This window comes from Amblyomma americanum, chromosome 5 (assembly GCF_052857255.1).
Source record: "Amblyomma americanum isolate KBUSLIRL-KWMA chromosome 5, ASM5285725v1, whole genome shotgun sequence".
Lineage (NCBI taxonomy): Eukaryota > Metazoa > Arthropoda > Arachnida > Ixodida > Ixodidae > Amblyomma > Amblyomma americanum.
In genome coordinates this window covers 211,365,022-211,383,776 of record NC_135501.1, presented here as the reverse complement: position 1 = coordinate 211,383,776, position 18,755 = coordinate 211,365,022, and positions in this window count along the sequence as shown.

Sequence of the window (18,755 nt, the reverse complement as noted above, 5' to 3'; positions counted from 1 at the left end):
GAGATATTCTGTATAGCGTAGAGCAGGGAAAGTAAAAAAATTGAACTTCTTCACAGCTAAGGTATGCAGTTTGAGGCTTAATCCTTTGAAGTTATGAAGTTTTACCCTCTTCGTGGCCATTATGGTCAGGAACTATAGAATGAGCTGTTCATGGGACCCCCATAGTGTGCAAGCAGAAGTAAGTATTAAAAGTTTGGTTTATGGTTTATGGGGGATTTAACGTCCCAAAGCGACTCAGGCTATGAGGGATGCCATAGTGAAGGACTCCGGAAATTTCGACCACCTGGGGTTCTTTTACGTGCACTGACATCGCACAGCACACGGGCCTCTAGAATTTCGTCTCCATCGAAATTTGACCGCCACGGCGTGGATCGAACCCGCGTCTTTCGGGCCGGCAGCCGAGCGCCATAACCACTCAGCCACCGCGGCGGCTAAGTATTAAAAGTGACATTGTGACTGGAGGTGGGGTGCTGGGAAAGAAGGATGGTGTCCAGATAGGCCAGAGGTTGGGAGTGCCGAGAAGCAGCCCTTTGCTTCTATGTGCTCCAAGTGGGCCTGCTTTGTGCAGGTATTCAAGTGTGTGCTCTTGTAAGAGGGAAATCGGAGTTGTGCACGTGACAAAAAATGACAGTTCTTCCAGTAATGCATGCACCTTTCTTTCACAATAGTTCAAGTATGTAATAATCTTTTGTGAATATCAGTAATTGCAAAAGAGCACTACTGTTGTGCACAAATTCTTAATGAAACATTTGTTTTTTTGCATCCTCTGCATGTTATGGTACAGATTTTTCGGACCCGAAAAATCGTCAGAATAATCACAGCCTGAAAAATCCGTGAAGTACAAAAAACACTTTATTGAGATGAAATTGGCTTAAATATTCACTGATTTTACCTTGCTGAAAATTTCTCTTGGCGACGATTTGTGCCAAAGTTGTGCTTTCATTGTACACGCTAGACAGCAAGCTCACGGCATTTAGTTGAATACTTCCCACGCTTCTTTGATGGACCCGGCGGCACCGGCGGGGCCATGTCCACAACACGAGTGTGCGCCACACCGCTCGTGAAACGCGCAAAGACAACGCACTTTTCGTTCAAGGCGGTGGAACCGCCGGGCGCAATCACAAAACGGCGAACGGATGTAACTTCTTGAAGACCGAGCGCCACTCGGTCGACGCAGTCAGAGAAACCCAAGTGACGAAGCGGCGAATGCCAAACGTGTGAGACCCGCCGCGGTGGCTCAGTGGTTAGGGCGCTCGGGTATTGATCTGGAGTACCCGGGTTCGAACCTGACTGCAGTGGCCGCGTTTCGATGGAGGCGAAATGCAAAGGTGCCCGTGTGCTGTGTGATGTCAGTGCATGTTAAAAATCCCCAGGTGGTCCGGAAATTATTCCGGAGCTCTCTACGGCACCTCTTCCTTCTCTCAGTCCCTCTTTTATCCCTTTCCTTAAGCGCGGTTCAGGTGTCCGCCAAGTTGTGAGATAGCTACTGCGCAATTTCCTTCCTCCAACAATCAATTTTCAACATATGGGACAGGCGATAACTGCCCGCAACAACACCCTAATGCTAGAGTCACTAAATAAAGTCTTTATTTATTTTAGTGACTCTACCTAGCGCCGGTTACAAAAGCAAGTTGATGGTGATGACTATTCAACTGCCGCCTTGAAATGTCTGAAATGGCAGGGACCTCTGCTGACAAAAATGAGGTACTGAAAGTATGTCAAGGCAATCCATTATCCAACTGCAGTGTAAATCCACCTCAATCCAAGATGGCGCCTTTTGCGCCAGCGAAAAGCCGATAAGATGGCCTATTTTGGCCCGCAGGCATCTGAAATTAGTCCTAAAAATCGAACTTTCGGACTTTTGTACTCCGAAATATCCGTCGCGAATATGTATGCGCTTCTATGGAGTGACTGACAGTGCTCATCGAGGTCCGAAATATTCTGCAAGTCCGAATTACCTGTCGGCTACTGTATTTGAACAATGTTGTTTTACCTTGCATAGATGAACCTAAAGTATTCTCCTCCTTGGTCGAATTCCATGGTGCTTGCTGCATGTCTTGCAAAGAAACACTGTTCTGCAACATTTAGTTTATTCATCATCCTGTAGTCGTGTCATCCTTGTATTCTCTAAATTGAAGCTTGGTGTTTTTTGTTTGGTGTACCTGGTGAGGGAGGAGTGGCACAATGCAGATGCTGTGGCAGTTGCAATCAGTGGCACTTGGGTTGCGTTGCGGCCCAGGTTGCTCTTCACGAGCACCTCTCGTGATTAAATGGGCTGCCACTTGATCTAGTGGGCTGTTGAGCCGCCTGCCACAAAAGTGGCTTCAGACAAACAATGCCCAAATGCGGGGAATGGCCACTATAAGTGCTAGCGTGCTTAAACTGGAGGCAGAAAGCTGTCAGAAATTGCTGAATCAGACAAGGATGAGCCAAGAGTTTTAAGTTGAATGCGTGCAAAATCATATGGCAGGCGCTCCATGGTGCGAGGTTGAAACCACCTTTTTTGGTCAGGTGGTATCCTCCTGTTGACCTATGGTAAAATGCTGGTGATGTCAGTGTTGGGAATGCTGTGCCAATTGCGCCAACCTATGCCACTGCATTAAACCAGCTGTTTGCTGCTACAAATTGGTGGTATTTGATGAAATTGGGCCATAATACTATTCCAGCAACCAAGAGCTGCATCAACGGATGGGCTAGTTCGTTTTCCATGGTGTATTACCAGCGCAAGAAGGTGCGGATGTTTGTCTTTGTTCTGTGTTCCTTCGTCCCCGTCTTATGCTGGTTTGGTTAGGTTAGGTTGGGTTCGGTTGCATTTAGATAGGTTGTGATTGGTTGGTTTGGGTTACGTTGGGTTGGGAAAGGTTAGGTTGGGTTAGATTACGTTGTAAGGGTTTAGGTTAAGTTAGGTTCGGTGAGGTTGAGTTGGGTTAGTTTGGGATGGGTTGGGATAGGTTGGGTTTGGTTAGGTTAAGTTAGTTTGGGTTAGGTTAGGTGTGGTTGGGTTGGGAAAAGTTAGGTTCGGCAGGGCTAGGTTAGGTTTGGTGAGGTTGGGATAGGTTAGGTAAGTTAAGGTTAAGTTGGGTTGAGTTAGGAAGGTTGCGTAAGGTTAGACTAGTTCGGTTAGCTTAGATTGGGTAAAGTTGGTTTGGGTTAGGTTGGGTTGAGTTAGGTTAGATTAGGTTGTTTGGCTTTGTTGGGTTAGGTCAGGTTGGGTAAGGTTAGGTGAGGTTGGGTTGGTCTGGGTCAGGTTAGTTTAGGTTGGGTTACGCTTGGTTGCATTGGGTTATGATAGGTTTAGGTATGTTGGGTTGTGTTGTATTTGGTTTGGTAAGGTGAGGCTGGGTTAGGTTAGATTAGGTTGGGTTACGATAAATTCAGTTAGGTTGGGCTTGGTTATGTTGGGTTAGGACAGGTTAAGGTATGTTGGGTTAGGTTGTGATGGGTTTGTTTAGGTTAGGTTGTAAGGGTTAAGTTCGGTGAGGATAGGTTGGGTTACGTTAGGTTAGGTTTATAAGTGAAGAGGAGTCCATGTGAACAGCAGCTGAACATGGGTCAGCTGGTCCTTATGAAAAGGAGAAATCCTTTCAGAAGCGGGAGCGTTTGTCCACCTCTATCTATCGAATCGGAGACACCGCGCTGCAAATGAAAGGAAATCGGGTTAACAGTTCCGAACATGGCTACGGAGATCGGTCCTTTGGGGCCCAGTGCGGCAATGAAAACCAGCTAAAAGATGCCGATGGGAGCCCCGGGAAGAATTTTCTCTGAAAGTTGATCGACTCCCTGGAATGGATTCACCCTGAGGTAGGGGACAGTGGCTCCATAGAGCATTGCGGCTCTTGCGCTGTCCGGTACGCTCGTGCCAGCCCTGGAAATTCCGAGTGAGGGAGTGATTTTCCTGCCAGGCCATACCCATATCCGCCGCAGTTCTCCAAGGTGAGCAGCCTCTAGACAAATGTATAAGGAAAGTCGGCAAAACGGAGATGTAAATTTGTGAAAAGGATCGGCTCTGAGGGCTAAGCCAGTCGGGCAGGGCTCGAGAAGCAGGAATGGCTTTGCACTGGGACGGCGAGGCTCGCCGCCGTCAAAAGCGGTGCGGCCGAGCCCGGACCAGCATCGGGACCTTCCTGTGGAAAGCCACAGCTGTGCTTGTGCGGGGCCTTCACGTCCGAGGTTCTTCCTGCGGCCGGAAGAAAACAGCCAACTTAGAGCTGGCACGGACGGGAGAATCCGACTGTAATTAAAACAAAGCATTCCGAGGGCCAGCATTGGTGCTGATGCAATGTGATTTATGCCCAGTGCCTTAAATGTCAACGTCAAAAAATTCAAAAACGCGTGCGTGAACGATGAGAGTAACTATGACGCTTTTGTAGTTGATTCTCCAGCTATTTAGTCACGCTTTTTTGGTTGCAGTTAGGATAGATTAGGTTGGAATGGGTAAGGTTGGGTTAGGTTGCATTGGGTTCGGTTGGGTTATGTCGGGATAGGTTAGGGGAGGTGTTGGGTTAGGATGGGTTGCGTTAAGTTAGGTTGGTTTGGGTTAAGGTTAGGTTGTGATGGGGTGGTATGGGGTAGTTTAGGTTACGTTGAGTTGGAAAAGAGGTTCGGTTACATTGGGTTAGGTTGTGATTTATTGGTTTGGGTTAGTTTAGGTTATGTTGGATGAGGTTTTCAGGGTTAAGTTAGGTTCGGTGAAGTTGGGATAGGTTAGATTAGTTAAGGTTAGGTTAACTTAGGTTGGGCTGCTTAAGGGCACAGGGTAAGGTAAAATTAGAAAAAAATCGTTTTTTTTTTCTTTTGGAATTTTAGAAGTTCAATTCTTTCTACACATGTTCCATGATTGCACTTTCCTCAGAAAGCCATATTTACGGCTGAAAAACGCTTTTTCCGAAACCAAGTAGTGAGCGGCCACGCCCCCTTTCAGGATTAACGTCAATTTTCTCAACCAAAAAGTCCTCCACCTGATTTCAAAACTTGTCTAAAATCAGCTACATATAAAAAATTGTCTGGCAACTATGGTACAGCTCCTTTTTTAGCCAAGACAATCCTGAGACGCTTTGCACGTTTTTTCCACGTTTCTGCAACCTTCATGCAGCTGCGTCCGAGTGCTATCCCTTTCGATCAGTATTGTAAATTGTGCCGGTGTTGGTTGCTGCAGATAAGTTGAGATGCCCAGGGCAAGGAAGGCCTTCGTCAGGCGTGAATTTCACGGCAACCGCTACGCTCATCGTGAAAAAGCAAAAGGATGTCCACGACCGAATGAGACGCCGAACGCGCCAGCTCCTCGACATCGAAGCTTTCAAGATTTTCTCTGTGCTTCCAGGAAGAGGATGTGCTACAGAGCAGCAGCCAATATGCCTTAATGGACATGGACGGCATTTGTGCCGCAATTGTGACAAAACGGGTAGGTGTTGCAAGCGTTTACAGTTTGAACTGTGAAGTGTGTAGTGCCGCACAACGATTTGAGACGTCGAAGAAAACTACTTCTGGCCTCTATGAAGCCAGCCTCAGGTTAGTGTATGCCTTGAGGTCCATTGGTAAGGGAATGGCTGCAGGAAATATACTCTGTGCTATGCTAAACCTTCCTAAGCCGCCGACAAAGTTTGCGAAATACAATCAAGAGCTTCTAGGTCACATCGAAGCTGCTGCTCAGGAGTCGATGAAAAGGGCAGCTGACGAAGAAGCTGTGCAGCTGAATGAGGGGGATAAAGACATCGCAGTTGCTCTTGATGGAAGCTGGCAGAAGCGGGGCCATACTTCCAATAACGGCATAGTCTCTGCGACCAGTGTAGACTCTGGGAAAGTGCTGGATGTGGAGGTTTTGTCTAAACGTTGTCCAAAGTGCAGCATCAAGGGTACAAACAGTGACCCCCTTCATAGAGAGGTGTGCCAAAGCAACTACCAAGGCACCAGCGGTGGAATGGAAGTCGCAGGAGCACTGAAAATTTTCGGCAGGAGTGAGGAGCTTCACGGCGTTCGATACGTCAAATACCTTGGGGATGGTGACAGCAAGGCTTTTATGGCTGTGAAGGCACAAATGCCATATGGTGATTCCGTTGAAATATCCAAGGTTGAGTGCATAGGGCACGTGCAAAAAAGGATGGGCACAAGGTTACGAAGGTTAAAAAAAGGAAACAAAGCAGGAAAACTCTCTGATGGAAAGCCTCTCGGGCCGAGGCCGACTGACTGATGCAGTAATAGACAAGCTCCAGACGTATATGGTTTGGCCATCAGAAGAAATGTAGGAAACCTGGATGAAATGCGAAAGGCCGTTTGGGCAACCTTCTTCCACTTATCGGCCACAGACGATGACCCATGCCATGGACTTTGCCCAAAGGGACCTGATACGTGGTGTGCCTTCAACAGAAGTCAGTCAGAGGGCAAGCCATTTTTCCACAAGGAGAGTTTGCCTGCATCTGTCTTGGAGGCTATCAAACCCATTTATAGGGAGCTATCGAAGGCTGAGCTCCTAGAGAAGTGCCTGCATGGGCGAACTCAAAATGCAAATGAGTCGGTCAACCATGTTGTTTGGGAACGCGCGCCAAAGAATGTGTTTGTTAGGCTTCGGACCCTACGGATGGCAACACTGGATGCTGTTCTTTCATTTAATGATGGTAGCATCGCACGGGCCAACGTTTTGAAGGCGTGTGGATTGAACCCAGGGAGCAACACCATCGAGTGGCTGAGGGAAGCTGACCATAAGCGCACGTACTTTGCGGACCGAGCAACACGACAGCTTACAAAAGAGGCCCGACAGTCAAAACGACAAGCCGAAAAGCGAAATAATGACGGCGACAGTGACTACGAAGCAGGGGGCTATTAAACCAATTACTATGGAGGCGTTTCTGCGAATAAAAAATGGTTTTTCACATCTTTTTTTTCTTTACGCTCTATTATCTCAAAACAGTGTTTTTTTCTTACAAAGGTACCATTATTTCCAATGCCTTTCAAGACAGACGGCTGATTTTTTTTGCAATCATCTACATAAGTGTTGCCAACTACTGAACTAGAATTAAGCAATTTCACTGAGCTGTTATTCTGTTATGAATTTTGAAATGCGCAAAGAAAGGCCAGATTTGTGTACTACCGGAAAAAATTTTATTAAAAATCGAATTTTCAACACATTTCAAATATTCTAGTTCAGTAAAAACAGCACAAAATTTGGCAAACAATGATATATGTATTATTAGGCTACTGTTATTAGTTAGTGAGAAACATGTACCTCAACATGGCCTAAAATGCATGGGAAGTATAGGGCTTACCCTGTGCCCTTAAATTGTGGGTAGGGTTGGGTTCAGTTAGGTTAGGTAAGGCTGGGTTGGGTTGGTTTAGGTTAGGTTCGCTTGAGTTGGGTTAACTTAGGCTAGGTTGTGTTGGGTTACGATAGGTTCAGTTCGATTGGGTTAGGTTGGGTTGCATTAAGTTAGGTAGGGTTTGGTTAGGTTGCACTTAGGTTGGTTTGGGGTAGTTTAAGTTACGGTTTGGAAAAGGTTCGGTTACGTTGGGTTAGGTTAGGCTGTAAGGGTTAAGGTTCGGTGAGGTTGGGTTAGTTAGGTTAGGTGTAGTTACTTTAGGTTGGGGTAGGTTAGGTTACGTTGCATTTAAATAGGTTGTGATTGGTTGGTTTGGGATAGTTTTACATTATGTTGGGTTAGGTTGTGAGGGTTAAGGTTAGGTTAAGTTAGGTTCTGTGAGGTGTTGGGTTAGGTAGGGGACGGTGGCTCCGTAGAGATTTGCTGCTCTTGCGCTGTCCGGTGCGCTCCTGCCAGCCCTGGAAATTCCGAGTGAGGGAGTGGTTTTCCTGCCAGACCATGCCCATATCTGCAGTTCTCCAAGGTGAACAGTCTAGACATGTAGGTAAGGAAAGTCGGCAAAACGGATCTAAGTTTGCGAAAAGGATTGGCTCTGAGGGCTAAGCCAGTGGGGTGGGGTCCAGAAGCAGGAATGGCACTGCACTGGGACTGGGCGAGACGCCGCCGTCAAAAGCGGTGCGGCCGAGCCCGGACCAGCATCGGGACCCCGTGGAAAGCCACAGCTGTACTTGTTCCGGGGCCTTCACGCCCCGAGGTTCCTCCTGCGGCTGGCAGAAAAGAGCCAAATTAGAATTGGCATGGACAGGAGAATCCGACTGTAATTAAAACAGCATTCCGAGGGCCAGCATTGATGCTGACGCAATGTGATTTATGCCCAGTGCCTCAATTGTCAACGTAAAAAATTCAAAAACCCGTGCGTGATCGATGACAGTAACTATGACGCTTTTGTAATATTCAAGATTCTCCAGCTGTTTAACCACGCTTTTTTGGTTGCGGTTAGGATAGATTAGGTTGGTTTAGGTTGGCATGGGTTAGGTTAGGTTGCATTGGGTTCGGTTGGGTTAGGTTAGGCTAGGTTGTGTTTGGTTAGGATAGATTCAGTTCGGTTGGGTTGCATTAAGTTAGGTTGGGTTAGGTTGTACATAGGTTGTGATGGGGTGGAATGGGGTAGTTTAGGTCACATTGAGTTGGAAAAGGTGAAGTTCGGTTACATTGGGTTATGTTAGGTTGTAAGGTATAAGGTTAAGTTAGGTTCGGTGAGGTTGGGTAGGTTAGGTTTGGTTGGTTTACATTAGGTTCGGTTAAGTTGGGTAAGGTTAGTTTGGGTTAGGTGAGGTTGGGTTAGCTTAGGCTAGGTTGTGTTGGGTTAGGATAGGTTCAGTTCGATTGGGTTAGGTTGGGTTTCATTAAGATCGATGGGGTTGGGTTAGGTTAGGTTGTACTTAAATAGGTTGTGATGAGTTGGTTTGGGGTAGTTTAATTTACATTGGTTTGGTAAAGGTTAGGTTCGGTTACATTGGGTTAGGTTAGGCTGTAAGGGTTAAGGTTAGGTAAAGTTGTTTGATGAGGTTGCGTTGGGTTAGGTTGAGATTGGTCGGGTTATGTTAGGTTAGGTTGGGTTAAGTTGGTTTGGGTTGTGTTAGGTTTTGTTGGGTTGGGTTAGATTAAGCTGGGTTGGTTTGGGTTAGATTAGGTGAACAGCCTCTAGACAAATGTATAATGAATGTCGGCAAAACGGATCTGTAAATTCGTGAAAAGGATGGCTCTGAGGGCTAAGCCAGTCCGGCTGGGGTCCAGAAGCAGGAATGGGACTGGGCGGGGCTCGCCGCCGTCAAAAGCGGTGCGGCCGAGCACGGACCAGCGTCGGGACCTTCCTGTGGAGAGCCACAGCTGTGCTTGTTCCGGGGCCTTCACGCCCAAGGTTCTTCCTGCGGCCTGCAGAAAACAGCCAATTTAGAACTGGCACGGACAGGAGAATCCGACTGTAATTAAAACAAAGCATTCCGTGGGCCAGCATTGGTGCTGACGCAATGTGATTTATGCCCAGTGCCTCAAATGTCAACGTAAAAATTCAAAAACGCGTGCGTGAACGAAGAGAGTAACTATGACGCTTTTGTAATATTCAAGATTCTCTAGCTGTTTAACCACACATTTTTGGTTGCGGTTAGGATAGAATAGGTGGAATGGGTTAGGTTAGGTTTCATTGGGTTCGGTTGGGTTGTGTTAGGTTACATCGGATTTTGCAAGGTTGGGTTCGGTTAGGCTATGTGGGGTTGGGTTATGTGAGGTAGGGTTGGGTTAGCTTAGACTAGGTTGTGTTGCTTTAGGGTAGGTTCAGTTCGGTTAGGTTGCGTTAGGTTGGGTTGGGTTTGGTTAGGTTGCACTTAGGTTGTGATGGGTTGCTATGGGGTAGTTTAGGTTACGTTGAGTTGTAAAAGGTTAGGTTCGGTTACATTGAGTTAGGTTAGTTGTAAGGTTAGGTTAGGATAAGTTAGGTTCGGTGAGGTTGCGTTATGTTAGGTTGGGTTGGGTAGGGATATGTTAGGTTGGGTTTAGTTTGGTTGGGTTAGGTTAGTTTAGGTTAGGTTATATTAGGTTAGGTTCGGATAGATTAGTTGGGGAAGGATTGGGTTAGTTTAGTTTGGGTTAGGTTAGGTTGGGTTGGTTTAGGCTAGGTTGGGTTTTGTTCGGTTAGGTTAGGTAAGGTTACATTGAATTTAGATAGGTTTTGTTTTGTTGGTTTGGGTTTGTTCAGGTTACGTTGGATTAGAAAAGCTTAGGTCGTGTTACGTTGGATTAGGTTAGGTTTTAAGGGTTAAGTTCGGTGAGGTTGGGTTGGGATAGGTGAGATTAGGCTGGGTTAGGTTAGCTTAGTTAAGGTTAGATTAGGTTAGCTTAGCTTAGGTTGGGTTGCTTAAGTTGGTTAATTGAGCTTAGGTTGGGTTGGGTTCAGTTAGGTTATGTTGGGTTGGGTTAGTTTAGGTTGGGTTAGGTTAGGTGAGGTTAGGTCAAATTAAGTTGGGTAGGTTAGGTTGGAAAATGTTATGTACGGTTAAGTTGGGTTAGGTTAGGTTAGGTTGGGTTAACTTAGGCTAGGCTGTGTTGGGTCAAGATAGGTTCAGTTCGGTTGGATTAGGTTGGGTAGCATTAAGTTAGGTGGGTTTGGTTTAGGTCGCACTTAGGTTGTGATGGGTTGGTTCGAGGTAGTCTACGTTACGTTGGTTTGGATAAGGTTAGTTTCGGTTAGGTTGTAAGGGTTAAGGTTAGGTAAAATTAGGTTAGGTTGGCATTATTTGGGATATGTTTGGTTGGGTTAGTTAGGCTGGGTTAGTTTGGTTGGGTTAGGTTAGTTTAGATTAGGTTAGGTTGAGTTGGGTTAAGTTGGTTTGGGTTAGGTTAGGTTAGGTTTTGTTGGGTTGGGTTAGGTTAAGTTATGCTGGGTTGGGTTGGGCTGTTTTGGGTCGGGTTGGGTTAAGTTAGGTTTGTCTAGGCTAGGTTAGATTAGGTTTTTTAGGTTGGGATAGGTTACGTTGGGTTGGGTTAGGTTAGGTTACACTGCGTTTAAATAGGTTATGATTGGTTGGTTTGGGTTAGTTTATGTTACGTTGGGTAGGGTTTCGTTGGGTTAGGTTAGGTTGTAAGGGTTAAGGTTAGGTTAATTTAAGTTAGGTTCGGTGAGATTGTGTTGGGTTAGGTAGGGGACGGTGGCTTCGTAGAGCATTGCGGCTCTTGCGCTGTCCGGCGCGCTCTTGGCAGCCCTGGGAATTCCGAGTGATGGAATGTGATTTTCATCCCAGATCATACCCATATCTGCAGCAGTTCTCCAATGTGAACAGTCTCTAGACAAATGAAGATAAGGAAAGTCGGCAAAACGGATCAGTAACTTTGTGAAAAGGATTGGCTCTGAGGGCTACGCCAGTCGGACTGGGGTCCAGAAGCAGGATTGGCTCTGAGGGCTACGCCAGTCGGACTGGGGTCCAGAAGCAGGAATGGCACTGCACTGGGAATGTTCGAGGGTCGCCGCCGGGAAAAGCGGTGCAGCCGAGCCCGGAATAGCGTCGGGGCCTTCCTGTGGAAAGCCACAGCTGCGCTTGTTCCGGGGCCTTCACGCCCAAGGTTCTTCCTACGGCCGGCAGAAAACAGCCAACATAGAACTGGCACGGACAGGGGAGTCCGAGTGTCTAATTAAAACAAAGCAATGCGAGGGCCAGCATTGGTGATGACGCAATGTGATTTATGAACAGTGCCTCAAATGTCAACGTAAGAAATTCAAAAACGTTCGTGAACGATGCGAGTAATTATGATGCTTTTGGAATATTCAAAAGATTCTCCAGCTGTGTAACCACGCTTTTTTGGTTGCGGTTAGGATAGATTAGGTTGGTTTAGGTTGGCATGGGTTAGGTTGGGTTAGGTTGCATTGGGTTCGGTTGGGCTAGGTTGGGTTATGTTGGGTTGGGCAAGGTTGAGTTAGGTTGGGTTAGGTGAGGTTGGGTTGGGTTAGCTTAGGCAAGGTTGTGTTGTGTTAAGATAGGTTTGGTTGGGTTCGGTTGGGTTAGGTTAGGTTGCACTTAGGCTGTGATGAGGTGGTATGGGGTAGTTTAGATTACATTAGGCTGGAAAAGGTGTTTCGGTTGCATTGGGTTAGGTTAGGTTGTAAGGATTAAGGTTAGGTTTGGTTAAGTTAGGTTCGGTAAGGTTGGGTTGGGTTGGGATATGTTAGGTTAGGTTGGTTAGGTATGATTGGGTTGGTTAGGTAAGGCTGGGTTGGGTTAGGTTGCACTTAGGTTGTGATTGGTTGGTTTGGGTTAGTTTAGGTTACGTTGGGTTCGAAAAGGTTAGGTTCGGTTAAGTTGGAATAGGTTAGGTTGTAAGGGTTAAGGTTAAGTCAGGTTCGGTTAGGTTGCGTTAGGTTAGGTTGGGTTGGGGTAGTTATGTTGGGTTAGGTTGGTTTGGGTTAAGTTACTTCAGTTAAGGTTAGCTTAGCTTGGGTTGGGTTAAGTTGGTTTGGGTTAGGTTTGGTTGGGCTAGGTTAGGTTGGGTCGGATTCGGTTTGGTTAGGTTAGGTTGATAGATTAGGTTTGGTTGGGATGGGTTAGGTTAGGTGTGGTTGGGTTGGGTTAGGTTAGCTTAGGTTGGGTTAGGTTAGGTTGGGTTTGGTTTTGTTGGGTTAGGTAAGCTTAGATTAGGTTTGGTGTGTTTCGGTTGGTTTAGGTTAGGTGAGGTGTGGTTGGGTTAGGTTAGATAGAGTTGGGTTAGATGAGGTTGGGTAGGTTGGGTTTGGTTAGGTTAGTTTAGGCTGGGATGGGTTCTGTTAGGTAAGGTAAGAGTAGTGACGTACCTGGCTGGTTACGTTTCACACAAGTTGCATACTAAGCCGATGTGTGAACAGTGCGCGGCAGCGTTGTTTGCATCTCGGCCACAGGGTAACACATACTCTTTCATTCAGAGAAAAAGTAACGGATGGCTGAGCTGCCCATCAGAGAGAGAGAGAGTGTAATTAATATCTGTCGTAATTCTGAGTCTCTTGTTCGATTGCCATCGCACAGTAAAAACCTGTCATCAAATACTTTGTTAACTAACCCTGTGCATGAAGTTTCGGTTTCATTCCAGCAAAGAGATCTGTTTCTGGAGCTTCGTGACCGCATGTTTCCGCTTGAGGATCATTATGTCCTTCTAGTGCAGAGCGTTGCAGGGTGCTTTTTAAACATAGGCTCTATCACGTAGGTAAAGAAGGTCACAGAAAGCTTCCAGGATAGCAATGTGCGACAAATTTTTAGGAAGCTTACCCAGTTTAAGGGCCAGTAGCGGGCATATAGCTACAAGTTTCTTTCCGAAACTGAGGCAAAGGAATGCAGCATCATGTGGGAGAGAGGGGGAAGGGGTTATCATCATATCAGGAGGGTTCTGGCTATGTACTGTGGCCAGTAGTTTAATCTTGCAATAGTCATAACTCCTCAGTCTGAATCCTCTGCTAGTTTTTGCGGATAAATTTTTTGTTCAGCTCACACTCGTCAATGACTGGTTAGTAAACCCTGAATCCCCTTTATTTTTGTGCATAGCATTTACCATGTATATTTAACTATTGTTTTATTGCATGCTGATAATGTAAATAATGCCTCCTATATTTGCTTACTGGCCGTATTGGTTGGTCAAGAGCCCAAATAAATGTTTCTGACTATGCAACATGGTGTCACTGCTTTACTTTCACTATTTTACATTTGGTCATGCACTAAACTTTGTGTAAACAGGCCCTGCAGGCCAGCACGAAGTGATGAAATCCTTTCAACAAGAGGTGGAGATTAAGGTAAGTCAACGGGGCCTCTTGCTTGTATGACCAAAAAGAACCATTTCTACACTAGTTCCTGCAGCAATATCTTGGGGATTTGTAAACAAGGTTGAGAAAGGTGGTGCAAGTTGCACAGCTAGGTCGTACCTACAATTACGATCGCGCGTTTCTATCGGGCTGCACTGCCTCCCTGCACATAGATCAGATTACCACATCCCCTTATACACTCGGAGAGCTCGGAACCCCTCAAGGGGCGGTCCTTTCTCCCCTTTTCTTTAACGTTGCTCTCATCCCCCTAGCTCACAAACTGGCTCTAATCCCACACCTAAAGCATACCCTGTACACTGATGATATTACCACATGGGCCACTCATGGCTCTGACGGGGAAATTGAGGAAGCTCTTCAGTTAGCAGCAGACACCATCTCCTCTCACGCGTCATCCATCGGGCTCGAATGTTCCCCATCTAAGTCCGCGCTCTTCCTATTTAGGCCAAAATCTAGCGCTAACTCGCCCATCCAAATCAATTTAACAGGATCCCCTATCCCCATCACACCCACCCTCCGCATCCTTGGCCTCCACTTGCAGGATTCTGGACGAAATGAACATACCCTTAAAAGGCTCGAGGCCTCCACGCAATCCGTGTTGCACCTTCTACGCCGAGTGTCCTCCCTTAACAAGGGTTTAGACGAAGCGGACAACATGAAAGTAGTGCACGCATTTACGGTTAGCCGCATTCTGTACGCAACTCCATATCTCAAATTGAACCGCACGGAAACCGAACGCGTGAACACAATGATCCGCCTTTCGACTAAGGCAGCCCTAAACCTACCTCGTAGCACTAGCACAGCCAAACTTCTTGCACTAGGCATGCATAGCACCATTCAGGAACTAGTTGACGCGCACCTTCAGACACAGTACCTTAGACTTGCCACGAGCGCCACTGGCTGCCATATACTCTCCTCCCTTCGCATCAACATACCCGCTAACCAGTCAACCCTTATACCCATCCCTCGACACATCCATACACCTCTCGTTGTGAAACCCCTTCCTCGAAACGTCCATCCCCAATATCACATCCCTGGCCGCGTAGCTCGCGCTAATGCCCTCCATAAGTAATATGGGCAAGTCCACGATGCCGTTTGGGCAGATGCCGCATGTACAGCGCATGAAGCGGTAGCAGATGCCCACAATCCAACCCTACCTTACCCCCTAACTCACCGTCTTCCCTCGGCCTCTACGCCTGAGGAGGCAGAGGAGACCGCCATCGCCCTAGCCCTTGCACATTTGGACGCCCAATACATCTTCAGCGACTCCAAAACGGCTCTGTCCAACTTTGCCAGGGGCAGGATTCACGCCCCTGCCTGGCAATTGTTGAACACCCCTACCCAAAATTTACCGCGCAGGGTAGAGCTTCAGTGGGTGCCGGCTCACTCTGGGAACCCTGGAAACGAGGCTGCCGATAAATTGGCCCGAGGTCTGATTTGCCGGGCCCAGGACAGTCTCGATCCAGGATTCTCGAGGGAGCGCGCGCGCACACCTTTGCGGAGCTCACGCAAATACCCCGTTTGGACCGTCGGACTTACCCTCCTCCCCACCCCTCTCTTACGCACTCCCAACAGATGCTCTTCAGACGCCTCCAAACCCGCTCTCTGTCATCCCCTCAGCTTTTATCCCACTATTGCGACACATCCCCTGCATGCTCCCTATGTGGTGACCCCCACGCCACACTCTCTCATATCCTTTTCGGCTGCCCTGCTGACCCTCCCCCGCGGGGACAGCACGCCATCTCGAGCTGGGAGGACTGGGAGGTCCTGCTTATGTCTGCAGACCCGACATTGCAGCTTGCTGCGGTGACTCGGGCTGCCGACGTCATGTCCCGGCATGACCTACTTGATGCAGTGCGGGACCGCGCAGTGGCCCAGGGACCCAGCTGGGTCTAAAACTCACTTGCTGAATAAAGTTTTTCTGTCTGTCTGTCTGTCGGCTACGCTGTGTCGTTTATTATGAACATGCATATATGTTAGCCCAGTTGAAATTTATCGGCTGAATGAGAATACTGACTACGTGAGCACCATTGAAGTTATGCTGCAGAATAACTGTATGACAGAGCTAGGTTTGTTCCGACAGTGTAGCTGTGGGGTTAACAATTAATAACCCCATGCGACTGAAGCCGAGTTGCATGCGCGCGTATTATACAGGGCTCGTGTGGTCTCGCGCGCATGGCAGCGGCGCATTCAGAGAGGTTTTTCACTGTCTATATATACATAGTGTCGCAGTGCTACACGCGCACTGTGAGAATACTACTTGGGGGGGGGGGGGGGGGTCGCCTGCGCTCCGGACGACACGGATTCATAAGCTTGGTATTGACTGTCGTATACCATCTCCGAGTGAAATTCCAGCGAGAATAAGCGAGCGTAACAGAGACAAGCATTTTACTGTGAGCGTTTAGCGTTGCAGCAGTCGGTAAAGCGCAATTAGTATTTACACCAAAGCGCAAGGCGATCCATATCAGACACAGATGATCGTGCGAATGCAATGGGATCAAGTGCAGAGCGCTGAGCCGTTGCGGGCTGCAGTGGCCGGACGACCGTTGTTTTAAGGGCTTCGAGAAATAAGGTGCCTCGAAAGCGCGCAGCCCGCCGCAGTCGTTTCCCTCGCACGGGCGTAGAGCCGCCGGCAGCCCTTCCGACGCCGAGGAATACGATCGCAAAAGCGTGCTTTTGACACACAGCAAGGCAACGTGGAAAACGCTGAAAGCCTCTGCACGTCTGCATAGTTCGAAAGGATGCAGTAGGCTGCTGAAGAAAGCAACGGCTCGGTGCCGCACAGCCCAATCGCTCCGCATCACCGCACTAGCTTTGACGAGAAAAATTGCCGCTAAACGGCGATTCGACACATCCAGAAGTAATCCTCAATGAGTGCGTACCGCTGCGACGCGAGACGACTTTCAGGCGCAAGGCAAAGCCGAGCACATCACCTCGAAAGCCCACTCGCCGCCACCGAGAAAAAAACTCGGGGTACTCGCACCCACCGCTCCCGGGCCCTTTGCAATAATGACGCAGTACGCTGTTGTTAGTGGCCCAATTTTTCATAGCAAAAACGACAACTTTGCTAATGGCCCGACTTTCTAAGCCTAAATTTTGGCATTGCTTCCACCACATTTTTAACACTGCAGTGCCTGGTGACACGCTGACACGGGAGTGTCACCAGGCTCTGCCTTTAACTGTCGTAAGTGGTTCTGGTTGTTGGCGAAAAATTTGTGTGCAGGGCGTGCAACTGTTTCTTCGAGAACACCTTCGCTGCACTGCACAGGGTAGGGGGAGGGGAGTTAAAGAGATAGAATAGAGGACGGATCAGGAGGCGGAAAGGGCGGCAAGTGCACGGTAGAATGCGGCACGAAAAGCGCGATACACAGGCACGAGAAACAGTGGGCGGGCACACATTGCGAAGCGCGCACTGGTGTGAGTCAGAAGACCCCCATGCACTCATTGATCACAGTATGTTTCTAAATGCAGGACGAGGGGAAGTGGAGACGCCAAAGAGTCTCTGGAAAGGGGTTTGCTGGCACACACAATGTAGCGCGCGATGGTGAAAATTCAGCACACTGGAGCACAATGCACAGGTTTGTGTTCACAGCATGCAGCACCAAGAACTAGGGTGACACTAGATGCGCCTGCGAAGGCATGCCTCATCGACGAAGGAGACGAGAGCGGACAGGGCAGCTTTCCTTTTGTGTGGCGATGCCTCAGGGAAGACTAGGTCGCCGGCAGTTGCAGACGGCAGGCCGAGCTTGCTGTATTCGGCGCGCATTATGGAGCGCACGTTAGCACGAGCGGGGCATTCACAGAGCAGGTGCTCAACTGTTTCTGTCTCTGCGCAGTCAATACAGTTTGTGTCGGCCTCTCCCATGAGGCGGTGGCGTCGGTCTGCCGTGAAGACACAACCAATCCTGATGCGTAGGAGTAAAGAGTATGCCGCGCGTCCGAAGGCAAGGTATGGCACAGGCCTTGGGATCTTGCCGGATGCGACGCGGGGGTCTGGGTGGCAAAGTGCAACCTTGTGGCGCAGTATGTGACGCGCTGCGTCAAAGGCCGAGATAGCCTCACAAACTGGAGCTGCTGGGTTGGAGTGGGCTGCCTTGGCGAGTCGGTCAGCAGCTTCGTTTCCAGGCACTTCCACATGGTATGGCACCAATTGCAACAAAATATCACAGCCGCGCGCACTGAGCGTACACAGTTTGTGGTGTCGCTGTTTAAAGATTACGCGTTATAAATATTACGTAACAGCACACGGTGAAGGCCGAGAGCACGGTGTAAGGATAGGTGTACCAACGGCGCCGCTTGCCTTGTGCTCCGGACGTTGCGCGAGGAGTCTCGCAGTTTTGCTGCCCGCTGATAGATGGCGGAATACGACAACAAGCCTCAAACCAGCGCCGGGTGGATACAACTTAAGAGACTCCGCCATTTTGAATCCCAATTGGCCTCTCCCATGTACCGCAAAATGCTCGACTGGTAGCCCAGTGTAGTTCTCGTTGCAAAAGGCCGTTCAAGTTAAAGCACTTTGAAGCGCAAGCATTATTTACTTTGGCGCATTTGATCTAAGGAAAACTTACCTTTGCAACTTTGAACAGAGGGCACTTCGAAAGCAACAACTTCTTGCAATTTGCTAAGTTGTGTTTGTTTTTCCATTGTTATATAAAGTTGAATGCAAGAGAGATGAAATGTTTAATTGTCTGAAGCAACCCTGCTAGCAGCAGAAGTACGAACGTCCCACGTATCTATCTGCTTAAATTCTATTTTTGTTTCCAGAAGTAAAAACAAACTAATAGCAACACAAAAACAGACAATATTTTCGGTAATACGTACCTTTGCAACTTTTATCAGAGGCCACAAGCAGGACTACAACTTCGTACGAAGGGTTATTTTAGTTTTGTTTCTCCATATGTTATACAAATTTTTCTTCAAGAGAGATAACAAGCCAAATTGCCTGAAGCAATCTACCTCCGAAAGGCACGATTTATTTGCAGTAATAAAAAAAACGATTAATAGCAAACTAAACGCAAACATTATTTGCGTTGGCGGATTTGTTATAAAAAATACTTACCTTTGCAACTTTCAAAAGAGGGCAATCGCAAAGCAACAACTTCTTGCTAAGTGCT